The 21,455-nt window shown below is 42.6% G+C and overlaps 1 protein-coding gene across 1 annotated transcript in view; it reads right to left on the bottom strand.

Moving 5' to 3' along the window:
* The window catches only part of FAM174B (family with sequence similarity 174 member B), a 90,844-nt gene that overhangs the window by 3,251 nt on the left and 66,138 nt on the right, over positions 1-21,455 (bottom strand). The gene's annotated exons all lie outside the window — the stretch shown is intronic.

Here is a 21,455-nt window from a genome sequence, read left to right as displayed (position 1 = left end):
GATGTGCTCAATGCTCACTGGGCCTACTGGGAAAGATCGGACCGGAGATCTTAGTCTTTCACTCAGTAAGTGGGAGAGGGGTGGGCCTAGTCGCACATCATCATGAGGCCCTGCCGGCTGAAACCAGAAGAGCCGGCGGGCCTATCGATGATGATACAAGTAAGATGAAGCTATGGGACTGAGTAGTGTTTGTTAATAGAAGGATGTCCCCACTTTAATACCGGGCACTTTCACCCCCTTCCTGCCCAAGACAATTTTCAGGGTTCAGCACTGTTGCACTTTAAATGACAATTGCGTGGTCATGCAATACTGTACTCATAGGAAATGTTTATCATTTTTTTTCCAGAAATAGAGGTTTCTTTTGGTGGTATTTAATCACAACTGTTTTTTTATTTTTTGTTAAATAAATGAAAAAAATACCGAAAATATAGGAAAAAAAACCAAAAACATGTTTTTCTTTGTTTCCGTTATAAAATTTTGCAAATAAATAACCTTTCTTCATAAATTTATGCCAAATTGTATTCTGCTACATTTCTTTGGTGAAAATAACCCAAATCAGTGTATATTATTTAGTCTGTAGGAAAGTTATAGAGTCCACAAACTATGGGCTATATATCTGAAAACTGATCAATCCTGATGTACTGACGGCCTATCTAATTTCTTGAGGCCCAAAAAACACCAGAACAGTACAAATATCCCCCAAATTACCCCTTTTTGGAAAGTAGACAAAAGGCATTTAGTAAGAGGCAAAGCAAGTTTCAAGATGTCATTTTTTGTCACAGTTTTTTGAAAAACGAAAAAAAAAAAAAAATATAAAGTTTTTTTCACTATTTTTTTTTATTCTACATACTGTCACCAGTGCAGTACAGCGTTATCATATAACTGGTGTGGCAGTGAACAGGGGCACTGACTGGTGACAGGATGTAAAAAATAAATAAAATAAAAAAAATAGTTTAAATTTATTTATTTATTTTTTTTTTACATTTTTTTAACACACTGTGACCAGAGCAATACAGTGTTACCATAGTAACACTGTACTACTCTGGGGAAGTGATCAAGATTTTTTTTTATTTTTACACACATGATTACTTATACAAGTGAATTTGACTGGTATAAGGAACCATTTTTACTGAATGAAATTGATTTATTCTGTGTACGTTGTGATTCGCTGTGATTGGCCACAGCTAATCACATGGTACAGATGGGCTGTGATTGGCCCTGTCTGTACCATGTGATCACTTTGATCAATCACAGCTAATAACACAATTTTACGCAATGGATGGCATGAATCAAAGCCATTCATTGTTTACAATCATCATGTGATCTGCTATGATTGGTCACTACGATCACATGGTACTGGAAGCGGGCAAGTACACTGATCACTTACCGGCTGTGTCCGGTGCAAACAGCTGGTGACAGATCGTGCCGCAATGCGGTCTGTGGGGTGAGAGCAAAGCTCGTTCTGAGAGGACATCATAGGACATCCACCCAGAATGACAAATGTCCTGATCAGCTGTCATTTGACAATAAGTTGGGTGGAAAGTGCTTAAAAGTAGTATTCCTAGATCCATCAAAGCTAAAAGCTACTCCCACCCCCCCTTCTAACTCCTATTTTAACTACCCCATAGAAGGATGTTGCTTATACTTGCCTATTCTCAGAGCACTCTACTCTCCTCATGGTATCTCCCCAGCAGCTGGCTTTAGGGAAGAGGAGAGATCACGGACAACGGCTGGAATGCCTGGGCGATGACGTCACCTATAGGCTTACTATGGGGCATCCATTGTCAGATGTCCCCCCTCTCCCCAAAAGCCGACTGCTAGGAGCTGATGAGCCACATGACTGGATCGAAGCACCTTGAGAACAAGTATAAGCATTTTCCTTCTACGAGGTAGTTAGCATAGGTGTTAAAAGGTGGTTGGGAGCCATTTTTAGCGTAGTTAGATCTAGCCTGGAATTTCACTTAAATAAAAGAACAAATAATTTTTATATGCAACTTGTGGAAACGCCAAGGTAAATCATGCTGGAAAAAAAAATATCCTTAATGTAATTAGAGACATCCATACCAAGAAGTAATGAGCCATACAGTCACATAATAGCAGAATACAACTTTGGACTGTGTGTGCTAAAAATGGACAAAAGGAAAAGGAAGGCAATATATCCATCAATGGGAATCCAACTCTACTAGAATACCACTTTAACCGCTTCCAACGCCATCTGATATAGTCGGCTTTGAAAGCTGATGTCTAAATGATGCCCTTCGTTGCAGGCATTTCAGATATCTTCTTTTTCAGCCGGTGATTTCCTGCCCCATAACAACAATCATAGCGGCTGTTCAGCCTCTTGATCGTTCTTATAGGCTGCGGGAGGGGACGAGGGACGACCCCCCCCCCCTCCCACCACCCTCTGGTGATGATCCTGGCTCGCCCCTGCCATCGGCGAACCGGAGAAGGAACCGACCGGTGGCGTACATTGACCATAGAGATTTCCGGCGGGCAGATGGTCCCTGGAGTCTCTGATCGTTCAGAGGCCAGGCGCAATGTTATGACGTCATGCATGGCCTCTGCATTTCAAAAAATGCTGCTGTCTCGGCTGGGAAGCCAGGATCTTTTTTTTTTTTTTTTTTTTAATTTCAGGCTTCCCAGCCTAGTGGTGAGATCTGGTGACTTATTGACCCCATATCTCACTGTAAAAACAACCTGTCATGCACTATTCCTATTACAGTACAAGGGATGTTTACATTCCTTGTAATAGAAATAAAAGTGATAAAAAAAAGAAAGCATCAAACTAGAAAAATAAAAGTAAAATTAATAAAAAAAACCCAAAAAAATAAAAGCGCCCCTGTCGGAAAATGCTCGCTAGCAGAAGCGAACGCATACGCAAGTCGCGCCCACATATGTAAGCGATCAAACCACACATGTGAGGTATCGCCATGAACGTTAGAGAGCAATAATTCTAGCACTAGACCTCCTTTGTAACTCAAAACATGGTAACCTGTAAAAAAATTTAAAGCGTAGCCTATGGGGATTTTTAAGTACCAAAGTTTGGCGCCATTCCACTTGCGTGTGCAATTTTGAAGCGTGACATGTTGGGTATCTATTTACTCAGTATAACATCATCTTTCACATTATGCAAAAAAATTGGGCTAACTTTACTGTTTTGTTATTTTTATTTAAAAAAAAAATGTTAAAAAATTGCTGCGCAAATACCATGCGAGTTAAAAAGTTGCAACGACCGCCATTTTATTCTCTAGGGTCTCTGCTAAAAAAAACACATATAATGTTTGGTGGTTCTATGTAATTTTCTAGCAAAAAAATTATGATTTTTACATGTAGGAGAGAAATGTCAGAATTGGCCTGGTAGGCAAGTAGCTAAACATTGGGATTGATTTACTAAAACTGAAGAGAGCCAATTCCGGTGCCTCTCTGCCTAAAAACCAATCAGCTTCCATTTTTTTTTTTTTTTTGTCAAAGCTTAATTGAACAAGCTGAAGTTAGACGCTGATTGGCTACCATGCACAGCTGCACCAGATTTTACACTCTGCAGTTTTAGTAAATCAAACCCGTAGCATCTGATTGCTAATAACACCTAGAAATATATCCATATGCAGCAAAGTGTCCAGTACTGCTACAAGTTCAACCTCTTTACTCCTCTGACAATGGGAGCAGGTTTCCGGTCGTCAGCCACTCCATAAAAAAAAATAAGAATAAAAAGAAAAGCTGCTCTCCATAAAAAATATTACATATGTTTATTAAAGAGGAGTTCCACCCAGGGGGTCGGGTAAAAAAAAAATACATAAATAAAAGTCAGCAGCTAAAAATACTGCAGCTGCTGACACTTACCTGTCCCTGGGTCCAGCGATGCGGGAGATCGAAGCCCCACTCGTCTCCCCCTCCGTTCAGGGGTGCCGGGCTGTGACTTCACAGCCTGGCACCCACTGCGCATGCGCAAGTGGCGCCGCGCGCCGTGATTGGCCGCTCAGTCACCTGGGACCTGTAATGGGTCCCAGATGATTGACAGCGGCGAGGGAGCAGAGCGGAGCCCTTCCTGTGCCGAGGGGGAAGTGATGTCACCAGCCCAGGCACTGGAAGAGGCAGACTACGAGGGACCCCCTAGCAACAGGCATTTAGAGGTAAGTAAAAAAAAAAAAAAAAATATCCAAATTTTTTGGGTTTTTTTTTAGGATTTTTCATGTATTTTTGTTTTTTTGGGTGGAACCCCACTTTAACATACTCAAAGCACTAGCCATTCCACTTGTCCCATGACTTTCATGCGTTTCACTCCATCCGGAGCTTAATCATAGCATATGAATAAGCGGCAGATGAACGTTAGTTTATGGAATAGGTGGATCAGCTTGTGCTTGAAGTGCATTAATAAACATATGTAATATTTTTAATGGAGAGCAGCTTCTCTTCTTTATTCTTGCTTAGAAAAGATCTAGAAATATATGTTTCAATCACTTTGTTAGAGGATACAAACAGTGGCGAATCTAGGGACAATATATAGATACCACAGTCAAAACTGGGGAGACACTAATCATTTTCACCACTAAATCATACCACTGGAATAAATGAAATAAGTATATATAAATAAGATTACAAAATACGAGAGTAATGCGGTATGCAATGATACCCAACACTTAAAAGACAAACTTTCAAGAGAGTTTTCTTTTCTTCCTCAGGTATTGCTTCAGACCTCAGAAAGCGGAAAATGCTCAAAAGCTTTTCTTCTAAAGCAGGGCTTTTTTTTCTCAGAGAATAGGTGCAGGAACTCCCCCCGTCTGAGTTACCCCTTGTTTCTGCCCCCTACCCACCTCTGACCACCGTCCCTTGATTCCACCCCCTACCTACCTACCAGTACTGCCCCTTTTAGAGAATACAGAATCAAGTATTGTTTAGTGGTGCTAAATCATTTGTATGGAACATGTTGATGATAAAAACAAAAGCAGTAAAATAGATCCCCTGCAGCCAGAAACAATAGAATCCCAGCAATAGATCCCGACACAACAATAGACTCCCCCAGCAACAATGGACTCCACCCCAACAACAATAGATTCCCTGCAGCAACAGTGAACCACCTACAGCAAAATAGCACGCCCAGTAACAAAATATCCACCCAAGTAACATTAGACCCCCCCCAGCAGCAACAACAGATCTCCCAGAAGCCAGCATCAATAGATTCCCCATCAGCAACAATAGACCCTCACACAAAATCAGATCCCCACCAGTGACAATAGATCCCCCAGCAGCCAACATCAATAGACCCTCCAGCACACCCCATGCTATTACATACATTCAGTGCTGGAGGTGCCTGAGCTGCGTTCCCCCGCGTTCCCGCTGAAAAAAAGCCCTGGTTTAAAGAAATTTCAGCAAATAGGACTGAACGCACTATTAACCCCCAGCATTGGTGTCAGCGGATGCATTAAAAACCCCTAACACAGGTATCAGTGCACGCATTAATAACCCCCAACATGGGAATCAGAAGACAAATAACCCCCAACATGGGAATCAGAAGACGCATTAATAACCCCCAACATGGGAATCAGAAGACAAATAACCCCCAACATGGGTATCAGAAGACGCATTAATAACCCCCCAACATGGGTATCAGAAGGCGCATTAATAACCCCCAACATGGGTATCAGAAGGGTATCAGAGAGAAAAACAGTCATGAATGAAAGCCATTTATTGCTGCTTTGTTTAAATTGCAATCATGTGATTGCTGTGGCCAATCATAGTGATCACATGATATCTTGGATGCTCTCTGCTTGTTATTAGATGTTAAAACTGAATCAGCAAAAAGGCTGGGTGAAAGGTTTTCATATACAGTCATGGCCGAAATTGTTGGCACCTCAGAAATGTTTCCAGAAAATCAAGTATTTCTCACAGAAAAGTATTGCAGTAACACATGTTTTGCTATATTATTATTATTATACAGGATTTATATAGCGCCAACAGTTTGCGCAGCACTTTACAACATGAGGGCAGACATTACAGTTACACTACAATTTGATACAAGAGGAATCAGAGGGCCCTGCTCGTTAGAGCTTACAATCTAAAAATACACACGTTTATTTCCTTTGTGTGTATTGGAACAAAACAAAAAAAAGGGAGGAAAAAAAGCAAATTGGACATAATGTCAAACAAAATTTCAGAAATGGGCTGGTCAAAATTCTTGGCACCCTTTCAAAATTGTGGATAAATAAGATTGTTTCAAGCATGTGATGCTCCTTTAAACTCACCTGGGGCAAGTAACAGGTGTGGGCAATAGAAATAAAAAGGAGAGAAGTTCACTTAGTCTTTGCATTGTGTGTCTGTGTGTGCCACACTAAGCATGGACAACAGAAAGAGAAGAGAACTGTCTGAGGACTTGAGAACCAAAATTGTGGAAAAATATCAACAATTTCAAGGTTACAAGTCTATCTCCAGAGATCTAGATTTGCCTTTGTCCACAGTGAGCAACATTATCAAGAAGTTTGCAACCCATGGCACTGTAGCTAATCTCTCTGGGAGTGGATGGAAGAGAAAAATTGATGAAAGGTTGCAATGCAGGATAGTCCGGATGGTGGATAAGCAGCCCCAAACAAGCTCTAAAGAAATTCAAGCTGTCCTGCAGGCTCTGGGAGCATCAGTGTCAGCGTGAACTATCCTTCGACATTTAAATGAAACGCTATGGCAGGAGACCCAGGAGGACCCCACTGCTGACACAGAGACATAAAAAAGCAAGACTACAGTTTGCCAAAATGTACTTGAGTAAGCCAAAATCATTCTGGGAAAATGTCTTGTGGAAAGATGAGACCAAGATAGAGCTTTGTGGTAAAGCACATCATTCTACTGTTTACCGAAAATGGAATGAGGCCTACAAAGAAAAGAACACAGTACCTACGGTGAAATATGGTGGAGGTTCAATGATGTTTTGGGGTTGTTTTGCTGCCTCTGAAACTGGGTGCCTTGAATGTGTGCAAGGCATCATAAAATCTGAGGATTACCAAAGGATTTTGGGTCGCACTGTAGAGCCCAGTGTCAGAAAGCTGGGTTTGCGTCCAAGATCTTGGGTCTTCCAGCAGGACAATGACCCCAAACATACGTCAAAAAGCACCCAGAAATGGATGGCAACAAAGCGCTGGAGCGTTCTAAAGTGGTCAGCAATGAGTCCAGATCTAAATCCCATTGAACACCTGTGGAGAGATCTTAAAATTGCTGTTGGGAAAAGGCGCCCTTCCAATAAGAGAGACCTGGAGCAGTTTGCAAAGGAAGAGTGGTCCAAAATTCCAGGTGAGAGGTGTAAGAAGCTTATTGATGGTTGGTTATAGGAAGCAAATGATTTCAGTTATTTTTTCCAAAGGGTGTGCAAACAAATATTAAGTTAAGGGTGCCAAGAATTTTGACCAGCCCATTTTTGGAGTTTTGTGTGACATTATGTCCAAATTGCTTTTTTTCCTCCCTTTTTTGTTTTGTTCCAATACACACAAAGGGAATAAACGTGTATAGCAAAACGTGTTACTACAATACTTTTCTGTGAGAAATACTTGATTTTCTGGAAAAATTTCTGGGGTGCCAACAATTTTGGCCATGACTGTAGATTGGGCAACATCTACGAAGAGGCTCCAACCCCACACAATTGGCTGTTAGGGAAAAAAAAAAAAAAAAGATTATACAGGCAGGCTGGAAGTTATTCTACCGTTTACTTCAGTTCCTTCTATAAATTGCAGAGTCAGCAATATCTGTTCATCTTCTCCCTTCCTATCTGTTTGAGTGAAGATTCTTTCGAGAAGAATATTCCTGGTTATGTACCCACTTTCCTGCATAGTTCCAGATCCAGTGTCACTTGACAAAGCCAGCGACATGCCTATAAGGGTATCATTCTTGCTACCCCTGTAAGGGGGGCATTCTTCCCACTTCCCACCACCAATGTAAGGGACATTTTCCCAATGACCCTAGAAAGACTGATCTTACCAAGGGTTCCCTGAAACCTGAAAATTATTTCAAGGGGTTTCTCTGGGGTAGAAAAGTTGAGAAAGGCTGGAGTAAAGGTTTTCATCCAGGTTAGGCAACAATGTCTACGAAGAGGCTCTAACCCCACACAGTTGGCTATTAGGAAAAAAAGAATATAATACAGGAAGACTGAAAGATGTTCCAACAATTACTATAGTTTCCTCTATAAACTGCAGAGTCGGCAACATCTGCTCATCTTCTCCCTTCCCATCTCTTTGTGTGAAGATTCTTTCGAGCAGAATATCTCTGATCATGGACCCGCTGCCCAATTCTGCAGCCTGAGGACAGTTACACTGTCCAAAAAACCTTAAAAGAGTAACTCCACTTTTGTTGAGGAAAAAACAATCCCCTCTGGGTGATCAATGTACACTGCAGGGATTTTACATTACAGTACTTTGTTAATTAGTCCTACCCGTTTCGTCTCTGATACAATTAAAGAAAGAGCTATTCCTTCAATGTGTACAATCTGAATGAGAGTGACTGTTTCATTATTAACCCCTTCCCACCGACACTACGCATATATGCGACTCCGCTGGACTGGCCTTTTTTTCCATGGGGACCGCATATAGGCGCATGTGTCTTTTACCTGGGAGTGTGCTGCACAGTGCACTCCCAGCACAAAGACGGGGTCTCACCAGGAGCCGTACTAATAACTGAGGCCTAGAACCCCAGCTTCCAGGTCACATGACCGATGTGATAGCCTCCGATTGGCTATCACAGTGATCAGTCACTGTGAAGCCTGCGCCCGTGTTTTCTCTCTCTCTGAATGGAGAGGAGAGATACATTGTAGAAATACATTGTAGAATACATTGAGAAAGAAATAAAACTGTGTAAAAAAAAAAAAATAATAATACAAAAACAAAGAACAAATAGCTAGATCAAGGTTTGATCTAGGTCAATGCCAGGGTCGGTGTTTGGGTCAAGTAAAAGGTCAAAGATCAAGGTCAGGGTTAGTATATTTTGGACAGAATTTTTTTTTTTTTTTTTTTTTAAAGCATTTTTATTTTAGCATTAGTATTAGTGTCAGTGTGTTTTACGTAGGATAAAAAAAGCGAAATAACTGTTGATTCTTGGCTGTACTACGGGTACAAACAACAAGTAACATACACATATGTGGTATTGCAATAGTCGGGAGCAGGAGAATTTATTTTGTTTTGTTCCTTTACGGTAGGTTATGGTAGAAATATACAGCTAAGTTTAACCACTTCCTGCCCGCCATATAGCAGAACAACGGCCGGAAAGTGGTTGTATTATCCTGACTGGGCATCATATGAGGATACGCAGGCACGCAGCACGGCGGGGGGGCACGCAGCACGGCGATCGGTGGTGTGGTGTGTCGCTCTGACATGCCGCATCTCCGATCCAGGAAAAATCCATGACGTAGGCTCTTTACCATGTGATCAGCTGTGTCCAATCACAACTCATTACATGGTACCCAGGAAGTGCCGCTTATTGGCTTTTCCTCTACTCGTGCTGACAGGGCGCGAGTAGAGGAGAGCTGATCGGTGGCTCTCCTGACAAGGAGGGTCTGCGCTGATAATCAGCGCATTGATCATCAGTGCAGACCCATCGAGGATACCCACTAGAGCCCACCAGGGATGCCAATCAGTGCCTATTGGGTATGTCAATCAGTGCCAATAAGTGCCCATTAGTGATGCTTGTCAGTGCCATCTATCGGTGCTACCTATGAGTGCCATCTATCAGCGCAGCCTGTGCCCACCAGTGCCACCTATAAGTGCCCAGTGCCACCTATCAGTGCTGCTTATCAGTGCCACATAGGCACTGATAAGCAGTGCCGCCTCATCAGTGCTCATCAGTGAAGGAGAAAACGTACTTAATTATAAAGTTTTTTAACATAAACTAAGAAAACCCTTTTTTTTCCCCAAAATTCTCGTTGTTTTTTATTTGTAGCGCAAACAATAAAAAACCTAGTGGTATATATACCACTAAAAGAAAGCTCTGTTTGTGCGGGAAAAAAAAAAAATTAGTTTGGGTACAGTGTTGCATGACTGCGCAACTGTCATTCAAAATGCAACAGCGCTGAAGCCTGGGCAGGAAGGTGGTGAAAGTGTCCTGTATTTTAGTGGTTAAACAATTTTTTTTTATTACTATTTTGAGCCAGTTTGCCCTTAATAATAATAAAAAAAATATCAAGGAGATATCCATTACCATTTACCACCAAATGAAATCCCAATTTGTCCTGAAAACAAACAAGGTATAATCCACCTGCATGCACAAATTACTTGCAATTGCAAACATTGATACATCTGGAGAAAACCTCATACTAACTATGCAGCACGGTGGAGGGCTACTGCAGGCCCTTGATGGCTAACAGTTACTGACAGAACAAGGAGTTCTAAATTGTATTTGAAAATTCTGTTGCGTAAATTTCACGGGATGTATGTTCCAGCATTTGGGAACATGACAGTGGATCAAAAACACAAGAAACTGAATCACGCATACAAAAGCAATTTAATATTTTGGAAGGGCTGAGTCACAATCTTGACCTTAGGCTTATTGAAACGCTGTGCTGTAATCTAAAGCATGCTGTTCAAGCGAGGTACCCTGAAAATACATACAGTATAGATAAAACTGGCTCCAAAACTCCAGAATAACCATACTGTACAGATCGAACCTGCTACTAAAAAGCACTTGGTTTTGATTATTCTCATTAAGAGAAGTTCCACTAGTTACAAAATAAAAGGATTCACAAAGCTTTTCCATGGATGATCCTGTGAAACCATTGCTCAGTAATGACAACATGTACAACACATACGTTTATGAAATAAAACTGTATACAATTAGAGTTCAGATCATTGGTCTCCAACCTGCGGCTCTTCGCTTGCTTTTACTTGGCCATTGAGGTGCCATTCCTCCCAATGATACGAGGCGCTGCCCTCACACTAACACCAATGATGAGGCACCATTCCTTCCACCAACGCGAAGAATGGGACATAATTCCTCCCATCGCTATAAATGATAGAAGACTTTTCCTCCAACTGACACCAACGATGGGGCAATTGTCCTCCCACTGACACCAATGATGAGGTACCATTCCCTACACTGAGGCCAACAATGGGGCATAATCCCACCCACTGATGTAAATGAGGGAAGACTAGTCCTCTCTTTGACACCAACGATTAAGCAATTTTCCTCCCACTGACACCAATGATGAGGCAGCATTCCCTACACAGAGGCCAACAATGGGGCATAATCCCACCCACTGATATAAATGAGGGAAGACTAGTCCTCTCTTTGACACCAACGATGCGGCACTGTTCATTCAGCTGACAACAATAGGGCACTGTTCATCCCACCGGCACCAACGATGGGGCACTGTTCCTTCCACTGACACCAATGATGGGGCACTGTTCCTCCTACTGATAGAAACAATGGAGAACTATTCTTCCCACTGACACCATCAATGGGGAACTATTTCTCACAGTATTAAGTCAAAGACATAGGACGAACTAAAAGACCCTTAAAATTCCGTATCAAAGAACACGTCCAAAAAGGACATGAAGGATATGATAAGCACAGTGTATCAAAGCATTTCCTCTTATGCCACAACAAAGACCCCACTCATTTAAAATGTTGGGGGATAGAACCCTACAACAAACATTGGCAGGGAAGTCATAAAGTGAGGACTCTCAGCCAGTTAGAGTCAAAATGGATTTTTATATTAGACACTTTTTCACCCCGAGGCCTCAATATCGAATTTGATCTTAATTGTTTCCTTAGTGACTTTTAGTATTTTTAATATCTATCTTTACTTATATATAAGATTTGCGTCTCAGTGTGCTACTTCCGCTTTAAAAGTTGCCCGATATCTCCATCCCTCTATCTATTACTACACATTCTAGTAATATATATACACCTTTAACTATTTTATTGTTGTCTATTTTAGTTTGATTAAGACACTATCTCTACTATATAATGTATTGTGTGTAAACTATCTCTGCAGTATCTGTTAACGTCAGTTCTGGTGTCCCCCTTACCCTGATATTCAAACCTAAAGCTCATAGTGTTTTTCTGTGATATAAGTAAAACTTTATTTGAATTCATATAGACCTTCAGAACGGCTCCCGGTGTGGATCGCCAGTCTCTTTAGATTCCCAATAATGTTTTTATTTGCCTTTTTAGGTTTTTATTTTCCTTTTAAGTATTTAATCCAATGTCTCTAATAAAATACCTCCATACAAATGTTCCTCTAGTAGTGGACTACTAGGAAATAGCCACGATATTCATTATGCAAAAAATCCATTCAAACATGGCCCTTACTATACTTATCTATCATTGAGCTACAAGAAAATGGCCGCTCATTTGACTTAATGCTTTAAACTATTTAAAGACATTTCCAGTGCCAATCTCTATCCCCTGATGAAGTCACGTGACCGTGACAGTACGCATTGGGACGGACAGGCACCGGAAGTGATGTCAACATACGAGCTCCGCACTCGTGGTGTTTTGTTTTTAAGTTATAAAGAAATGTAAGTACGCCATATTGCTTTCAACAAATAAAAACATTGTCTTCAAAATACTACACTATCTGGAATCCTCCTCTTTCTTTTCCCACCACATTACATATACATCCATTGGGAGAGAAAGATCCCTGTTTATACTAGATCTGCGCCATTATACTTATATATGTTATTAAGAAGCAAGCATCGTGAACACCATTGATCTTCACTATTACATACACATGAGGTTGCCTCATAACAGTAGGGTAAGAGGCCATCTTCACTGAAGTGTTACACAGAAGAGGAGAAATCATTTTTTGCACTTTGCATATTGCATATATTTGCACAACTTTCTGCACTTTAAGAACAAGTCACTTTATATGTTATATTTGCACTCCGTTGGAGAGTGTACACATCACTTTAACCTTGTCTCCATTTATAAGACTGTGGTTATTTATTTATTTGGGAATTCTTTTACATGTACTACTACCTTTAGCATTTACTGTATGCTTCACTGTTTTGCATATTCTTTAACATATATTGCACAGGTAGCTTTAGTTTGATTTTAGCCTATTCTTTAACAGCGAAGCACCATCCATTTTATTATTTTTATACGTGCGGGTATGGACTGACCCTATTTCGGTGCTTGCAGCAGTTAAACTACCATTTTTCATAGTAGCGCGGGAACATATATATAAACCGTATTTATTGGCGTATAACATGCACATTCATTTTTAGAGGGAAGTTTCAGGAAAAAAAAAAACTTACATTTTAAATAAGGAACTTTGAAGCAAAATAAGGGTCAGTGCCCATCTGCAGCCTCACCATCGCCATCAATGCAGCCTGACCAATGCCCATCTGTAGCCTCACAAGTGCCATCAGTGCAGCGGCCTCACCATTGCCATCAATGCAGCAGCCTCACCATTGCCATCAATGCAGCAGCCTCACAAGTGCCATCAATGCAGCAGCCTCACCATTGCCATCAATGCAGAAGCCTCACAAATGCCATCAGTGCAGCCTGATCGATGCCCATCTGCAGCCTAGAGGGGACAGGGAGGGGGCGGAGCGAGAGCCGACAGATTACATACAGTGAGAATCTCTTATGAAAGACAGAACAGTGGTCCAATGGCGGCCCAGGAGACGGGCTTCCTTTTATAGAGGCCGCAAAGTAAATAGGAGATTCTCACTGTATGTAATCTGACGGCGCTCGTCCCGCCCCCCTCCCTGTCCCCTGCGAGGCAGCTAAAATTGAAGTATTGCCGTATAACACGCACACGCTATTTGCACCCAATTTTCAGGGTGAAAAAGTGAGTGTTATACGCCAATAAATACAGTAATTTATTAATGATGGGGTATTGTTTCGCCTCCTACTGACTACAGGCACTATGTATTTTTTTGCTCCCACCCACCATCAAGCCCGAGGCATTGTTTACTCTCCCTGGTCAACTGTCTGGCCCCCCTAAAGTCTGAAGATAGTAAACTGGCCCCTTGTTTAGAACATTTGGAGACCCCTAGCTTACATGAATATTAAATCACCTTCTGTACAAAGAAATCTATGAAATTCCTCAGTTCCTCTTTACATGGGCTTGGCTGGTTTTTCTGAGCAGGGGATCTGTCTGCTGATCCATTGCTAAGCTGAGCAGATGGACACGGCTACACAGGGACAGCCCGCTCTGCTCTATGAGCAGTCAAATGTAAATGGACCGGCTGTCTGTTCATACCCGACTGCCCTCCAATCTGATCCAGCCATACGGAGGGGAACGGATCCCCTTCCATTTACTTTTGCCAGATCAGAGTGGAGGTAGGCGGGTGTAAACGAACACAAGTCCGCATACATCCGCCGTTCCAAAGAGAAGAATAGAGGGTCCGATCGGGTCCTCCTGAAAACATACAGGCAAATGCCTCCCAGGAAATGACAAGCACAGTTGCACCCATAAGGTCAATTCATTTTCTCTCTTTTGCGTCTTAATAAGCATGCTGCAAAGCATATGCTAGTACTGTATATGTGTAGCATCACAAACTTGAATAAACTGCAATATATTATTTTTTCACTCATTGCTCATATTTACACTGGTACTATAGGCCACTGCCCCACCTATAACTGGCCTTCACTGCAAGGAGCTCATAGTGACGCATGTCAAACAACAAAGAGAATTCCCAGCTCAACTTACCAGCCAGCCTGCAACAAATCAAATTGTCTTGTCTAATGCTATGTACACATGATCGGACATTCCGACAACAAAACAGAGGATTTTTTTCTGACGGATGTTGGCTCAAACTTGTCTTGCATACACACGGTCACGCAAATGTCGGAAATTCCGAATGTCAAGAACGCGGTGACGTACAACAGGTACGACGAGCCGAGAAAAATGAAGTTCAATAGCCAGTGCAGCTCTTCTGATTGATTCCGAGCATGCGTGGACTTTTATGCGTCGTAATTGTGTACACGTAATTGTGTACAAGTCTTGTTGTTGGAAAATTTGAGAACCTGCTGTCAAACCTTTGTTGGCGGAAATTCCGACAGCAAATGTCCGATGGAGCCTACACACGGTCGGAATTTCCGACAACAAGCTCACATCCAACATTTGTTGTTGGAAAATCCTATGGTGTGTATGGGGCATAACGGTTTCTGTTCTAAACAAGGGTTTAGTTGGCACACATTTGCCACTACATGCGCAAGTTGCAGAGCCACCCAACGGCAACCCAGTATTATTTATCTGCATTCCTAATCTATAACTTTTTTTTTTTTTTTTTTTAATCTAAACCCCTGTATTTACTGCAAACTTTTAGATAGGATAATTCAGTTTGTTGCAGGCTGGTTGGTAAGTTGAGCTGGGATCCTCTTTGGTTTTGATTGACATGCATCACCCTTCCATGTTCTCCTTGCTGCGAAGGCCAGTTATAGGTGAGGGCAGTGGCCATTTGTTTGTACTGTTGGAATATTGGTGAAGGGGCGCACTGGACACCTTTGCAGCCATTGTGCTATATGCTGGGTGTCCAGTGTGCCCCTATGCCTTTAACCACTTGCCATCCAGGCCAGTTCTGACACTTCGCTCATAAAAATTTTTTTTTATAGAAAATGACATAGAACACCCAAACATAAGATTATATATAAAAAAATATCTTATGTTTGGGGGTTCTATGTCATTTTCTATAAAAAAAAAAAATTATATATATATATATATATATATATATATATATATATATATATCTATATTGAGAGAGATCTATATTTATAGATAGATCTATCTATCTCTCTCTCTATATCTATATATAGATATATATCTATATCTATCTATCTATCTAGATATATGTATAGATATATCTATCCATCTCTCTCTATATATCTATATATATTTAGCAGAGGCCCTAGAAAATTAAATGGTGGGTGTTGCAATTTTTTATGTCACATGGTATTTGCGCAGCAGTTTTGCAAACGCAATTTTTTTGTAAAATTAGATCGAATAAATAGATACCTAACATCTCACGCTTTAAAATTGCATCCGCCCGTGGAATGGCGGCAAACATAGGCGACACTTTAACGCCTTTACAGGTTACCAGTTTAGAGTTGCACGGGAGGTCTGGTGCTAGAATTATTGTTCTCGCTCTGACATTCACGAAAATACCTTACATGTGCGGTGCGATCACTGTTTACATATGCGTGCGGGAGTAACGTATGCGTACACATTAGCGCATAGGCACGGTGGGACAAGGGCACTTACAATTTATTTAAATTTTCTTGATTATTTATTTTATACAAAATCACTCCCGGTTTTTGAGCGAGGGGAACAACGTCAGTTCCTCTCTCTCTGTACAGGGCAGCCATTGCTCTCGGGCACCGCAATTGTACTATAGAGTTCGGGAGAGGCGGCGGTGGGAGGGGGTCCCTCCAGGCTCACCTGCCCTCTTATCTATCCATTATCATGCATGTGCTTCCACTGTAGAGGCTGTCATCAATTTACAGAGTTAGGACTGCAGAAAATACTGGGGGTGCCGTGAAGTGGTTCTGCAGCCTACACATTCATTTGCAAATGTGTGCAAAGTAAACTCCTATTTTTAATGCAAACTGTTAGGATAATTTAGTTGGTTGCAGGCTGGTTGGTGAGTTGAGCTGGGAATTTTCTTTGGTTTTGTTTGTCATTTTTACACAGCCCTAATGCACTGTGACGAGCATTACATGGAAGCATTCATACGTTCCTGTGCCAAGGGAGCTCAGAATAAAATTTCATCATCACCACATGTATTACAATTTAGACAGATGCCAGTTCCAAATTCTAAAAAAATACTGCATTGGGGCAGAAAACCAAAGCAAACACAAGGAGAACACACCAATATACACAGTAAACGCAGACAGTGTTCCTGTTGGCATATACATAGTTACATAGTAGGTGAGGTTGAAAAAAGACACAAGTCCATCAAGTCCAACCTTTGTGTGTGATTATGTGTCAGTATTACATTGTATATCCCTGTATGTTGCGGTCATTCAGGTGCTTATCTAATAGTTTCTTGAAGCTATCAATGCTCCCTGCTGAGACCACCGCCTGTGGAAGGGAATTCCACATCCTTGCCGCTCTTACAGTAAAGAACCCTCTACGTAGTTTAAGGTTAAACCTCTTTTCTTCTAATTTTAATGAGTGGCCACGTGTCTTGTTAAACTCCCTTCCGCAAAAAAGTTTTATCACTATTATGGGGTTATCAGTACGGTATTTGTATATTGAAATCATATCCCCTCTCAAGCGTCTCTTCTCCAGAGAGAATAAGTTCAGCGCTCGCAACCTTTCCTCATAACTAAGATCCTCCAGACCCTTTATTAGCTTTGTTGCCCTTCTTTGTACTCGCTCCATTTCCAGTACATCCTTCCTGAGGACTGGTGCCCAGAACTGGACAGCATACTCCAGGTGAGGCCGGACCAGAGTCTTGTAGAGCGGGAGAATTATCGTTTTATCTCTGGAGTTGATCCCTTTTTTAATGCCAATATTCTGTTTGCTTTGTTAGCAGCAGCTTGGCATTGCATGTCATTGCTGAGCATATCATCTACTAGGACCCCCAGGTCCTTTTCCATCCTAGATTCCCCCAGAGGTTCTCCCCCCAGTGTATAGATTGCATTCATATTTTTGCCACCATATAAGCACTGAAAGCCCACAATGCAAAACCTGAATTTTTGACTTGCCAGTAATAGCCATTTCTTGGAAGTACATTACAGCAGCGGTTCCCAACCTTTTTGACACCAGGGACTGGTTTCCTGGCAGCACATTTTTCCAGAGGGGGGGGGGCAAATGGTCTTGATATTCACAGTCGGGCCTCAGCCCCCCTTCACACCACAACCCCCCTTTACAGTACCCAGAGTCCCCCTTTACATCACAGTTCCCCTTTTAAACCAGCCCCAGTGTCCTCAGTTCCCCTTCACATTACAGTGCCCCTTTTACATTAATGTAATGGGGGCTGCAATGTGATGCAACGGGGAGTGCACTTTATAGGGGTACTGTAATGTAATGAGGACTGCACCGTAAAGGGGGTACTGTGATATAAAGGGGGCTGCACGGTAATGACTGCAGTGTCCATTTTAGTCTCTGCCTCCCTCGCACAGTCCTACCTTTGGCAGGGTAGAGGCAGTTTTCAGCCATGTGTCTTCTCCCGGAGGAGCTGCAGATCTGGACGGAGAGCGGCAGCTGCCAAACTTCTCATGTTAACAAGAGGGTGATGACCCATGTGTTAATATGAAAAAGCTCCGGCTCCTTTTGCAGATTTACAGCTCCTCCCACCATGCTGATAGGATGACATTGTTGGTGGGACGGGAGATCCGGGAGAGGATACATGGGCTCAGTGGCACAGCAGGGGGTAAGCAGTGACCGCAATCTCTGATAGTCCTGTTTGTTCCGTGGTTGCCGCTCACCTCCCGCTGTGCAGCCCGGTCATCAACAGGACACGGAATGGTGCCGGTCCACGGCCTGGGGGTTGGGGACCCCTGCATTACAGGACACAGCCATATTATTCCTCACATGGTTATGCGCCACTTACAGGGGTTTGGACACTGCTAAAAAAAAGACAGGAAATCCTCTCTTATATAACCCCTCCTATACAGGAAGTACCTCAGTGTTGTAGCAAGACATGCATCCCAACATAAAGAGAAGGGATCTCAGTGTCTGGTGATGTGCTCCACAAAATACATTTTAAGGGTGAGTCAAAAATCCAGTCTTCTTCACCGTACATTACGGGACAGAGAGCAGCCTTATTATTCCCTATTCACAAGGATATTCCAAAGCAATGCCCATGAGGGGAGGAAGATGCAGCCACCATGGACAAACCAAATAGAACTCTACAGTAGTCTGCAAAACATTGTGGCCAAAAGCCATGTAATCTCTGGGCTCCAAAATCCACCAGCTAAAACCTTGTAAAGGTGTGAACTGAAGACCAGGTTGCGGCCTTGTAGACCTAAGCCACTGAAGCCTGATAACAGAAAGCCCAGGAGGCAACTACACCACCGGTAGAGACGGTCACCAGAAATGGTGGTACCTATCCTTTCAAGCCATAGGTTTGAGAGATAAGCTGACGATTCCAACATGAAATAGCAGAACTGGAAGCTGCGTGACTATGGACCCCATACTCATCCACTTAAAAGGGGCTTTTAGATTCCAATAATTTACCCCCCCCACCCAACCACCGGGCCAGGGTTGGGAAAGAGTCCCTTGTCCTCATCAACTTGGGGACAGGGTGCTTAGACAGGGGGGACCCACCCATGTTTAGGGCACATGGCCTTGTATGGTATTCCCCCCTTTCCTGCATGCTCAGATAAAGGACTGGTATGGATTTTTGGGGGACCCCACACCAGTTTAAAAAAAAAATAAAAAATGTGGGCATGAGGAGTGCTAACTCCTTAACAACCAATGAGTCATGCCTGCTGCTGAGGGGATGAGGGATGAGTCACTGGTTGTTAGAAGTTGGCACTCGCTGGCATCCCAACAACCATTGCAAAAACTGACCGTTTGTCCACTTACATTCGTTTAGGTCTGCTTCTGGAATGAACACGGATGTAAAACGGATGATCATCCTTTTACATCCGTCTGCCCGTTTTTCATCCGTCAATGGATGGATGAAATACGGACAGATGGAACACCTGCGTGAAAGGTCATTAAGGATTAATATGGCTGTCCTGTGATGTATGATATAGAGACAAGAGTGCTAACCACCTGGCCACTATACTGCCCAAACACTAATTGGATTAAAAACTGGATGATTCTGTCCTTTACAGATGCGGTTTGCCAGTCAATCTGATCCCGAACTCACACATAGCAAGCTAGTATGGGGGATCACATCTGTCTATATAGACTGGTATGATGACTATCTCTCCCACACCAGAACAGATATTTTTATTTCTGTAGGGGAGAAGTACGAGACTCTGGAACTTTTTCAGATACACAACAGTATTACACAATAAATCAGAAATCAACCCCCATCCAAACAAACGTTTCCTCTTGGCATGTCCTGCAAGATTCTAGTCACTAGTTGAGGCCATCTTGAAGCAATAATTGAAAAATTAGGATGATTAGTGATGCCTATGAAAAACAAGGAATTTATCTTGGAGTTCTAAAAACCTAGATTGCATATGTTTTCCAACAGAACATTTTTATATCCAACATTTCTATATATAAACGGATATTAAACCCAAAAGCAAACATTATATTGCAGCTTTACCAATTCTTAGATGTGATGGCTGCATTCCTTTTCTTTTTTTAAGGGACCAGAACAACTGCGATCCATGTATGAGCAGGCCGGTTGTACAGACGTTGACTTCTGTACAATCAGCCTGTTGGGTTTTTCTCAAACAAATAGTGCTGCTGGCTAGAGCTGCACGATTAATCGTTAAGAATCGATATCGCAATTTTTTCCCCGTGGCGATCTTGACAAAGTATTTCCCGATTCTTTCTGTGCAGAGAATTCTCTCTGCTCTGCTAAAGCCGACATCCAATTATTGATAAGCTGCAATATATTGCAATTTTGTGTTTAATACTGCTTTAAAATAACATTTATATGACCAGAACACTCCACCATTGGCTGAGAGTGCTGATCGGGAGAACCTTTTCATGCACCTTCGATAGAAGCCTGCCAGCTTCCATTGGATCGGCCGCAGAACACGCAGGCTGAATGTCGGCTGGTTTCTAACGAACTGGCTGATGCCGCCCCAACATGCGACCCGTGTGTGCCAGGCTTTACTCTAACCAAGATGAAAAAAAACTATTACATTTATTTTGTGCACATCAACATACAGATTAATATACACTCACCGGCCACTTTATTAGGTACACCTTTTCAATTGCTTGGTAACTCAAATTGCTAATCAGCCAATCGCATGGCAGCAACTCAATGCACTTAGGCATCCAGATGTGGTGAAGACTACTTGCTGAAGTTCAAACTGAGCATCAGAACGGGGAAGAAAGGAGATTTAAAGCGGAGTTCCACCCAAAAGTGGAATTTCCTCTTATTTTCTTCCTGCCCGCCTCCGGTGCGACATTTGGCACCTTTTAGTGGAGGGGGGATGGGTACCTGTTTTTGACAAGTCCATGTCCCTACTTCCGGGAGACGGCGCCGCCTCTCGGAAAATCGCCCACTCCCCCCCCCCTTCCTCTGCCTCCGGGCCAATTAGAAAGCGCAGGGCGCATGCACATTAGGGAACACTCTGAAGCCGTAAGGCTTCACTGCCGGTTTCCCTTAGTGGAGATGGCGGCGGCGGCAGATCCGAAGATCGGCTGGGGTGCCGACATTGCGGGTTTCCTGGACAGGTAAGTGTCCATATATTAACCCCTTCCCGCCGACCGTACGCAGATATGCGTACTCGGCTTTCCGGGGTTATACCGGGATGATGCCCGCAGCTGCAGGCATCATCCCGGTACCGTTGTTTACAGCGGGCGATTGGCTACCCGAGTATAACAACCGATGCGGCTAAAAGCCGCTCGGCTGTTATACCGGAGGAGCGGGAGGGGACATCCCCCCCCTCCCGCCGCCTCC

The sequence above is a fragment of the Aquarana catesbeiana genome, linkage group LG03 (genome assembly GCF_042186555.1).
Source record: "Aquarana catesbeiana isolate 2022-GZ linkage group LG03, ASM4218655v1, whole genome shotgun sequence".
NCBI lineage: Eukaryota > Metazoa > Chordata > Amphibia > Anura > Ranidae > Aquarana > Aquarana catesbeiana.
The sequence above is the reverse complement of the archived record's forward strand: the minus strand, read 5'-3'. Positions and strand labels throughout refer to the sequence as shown.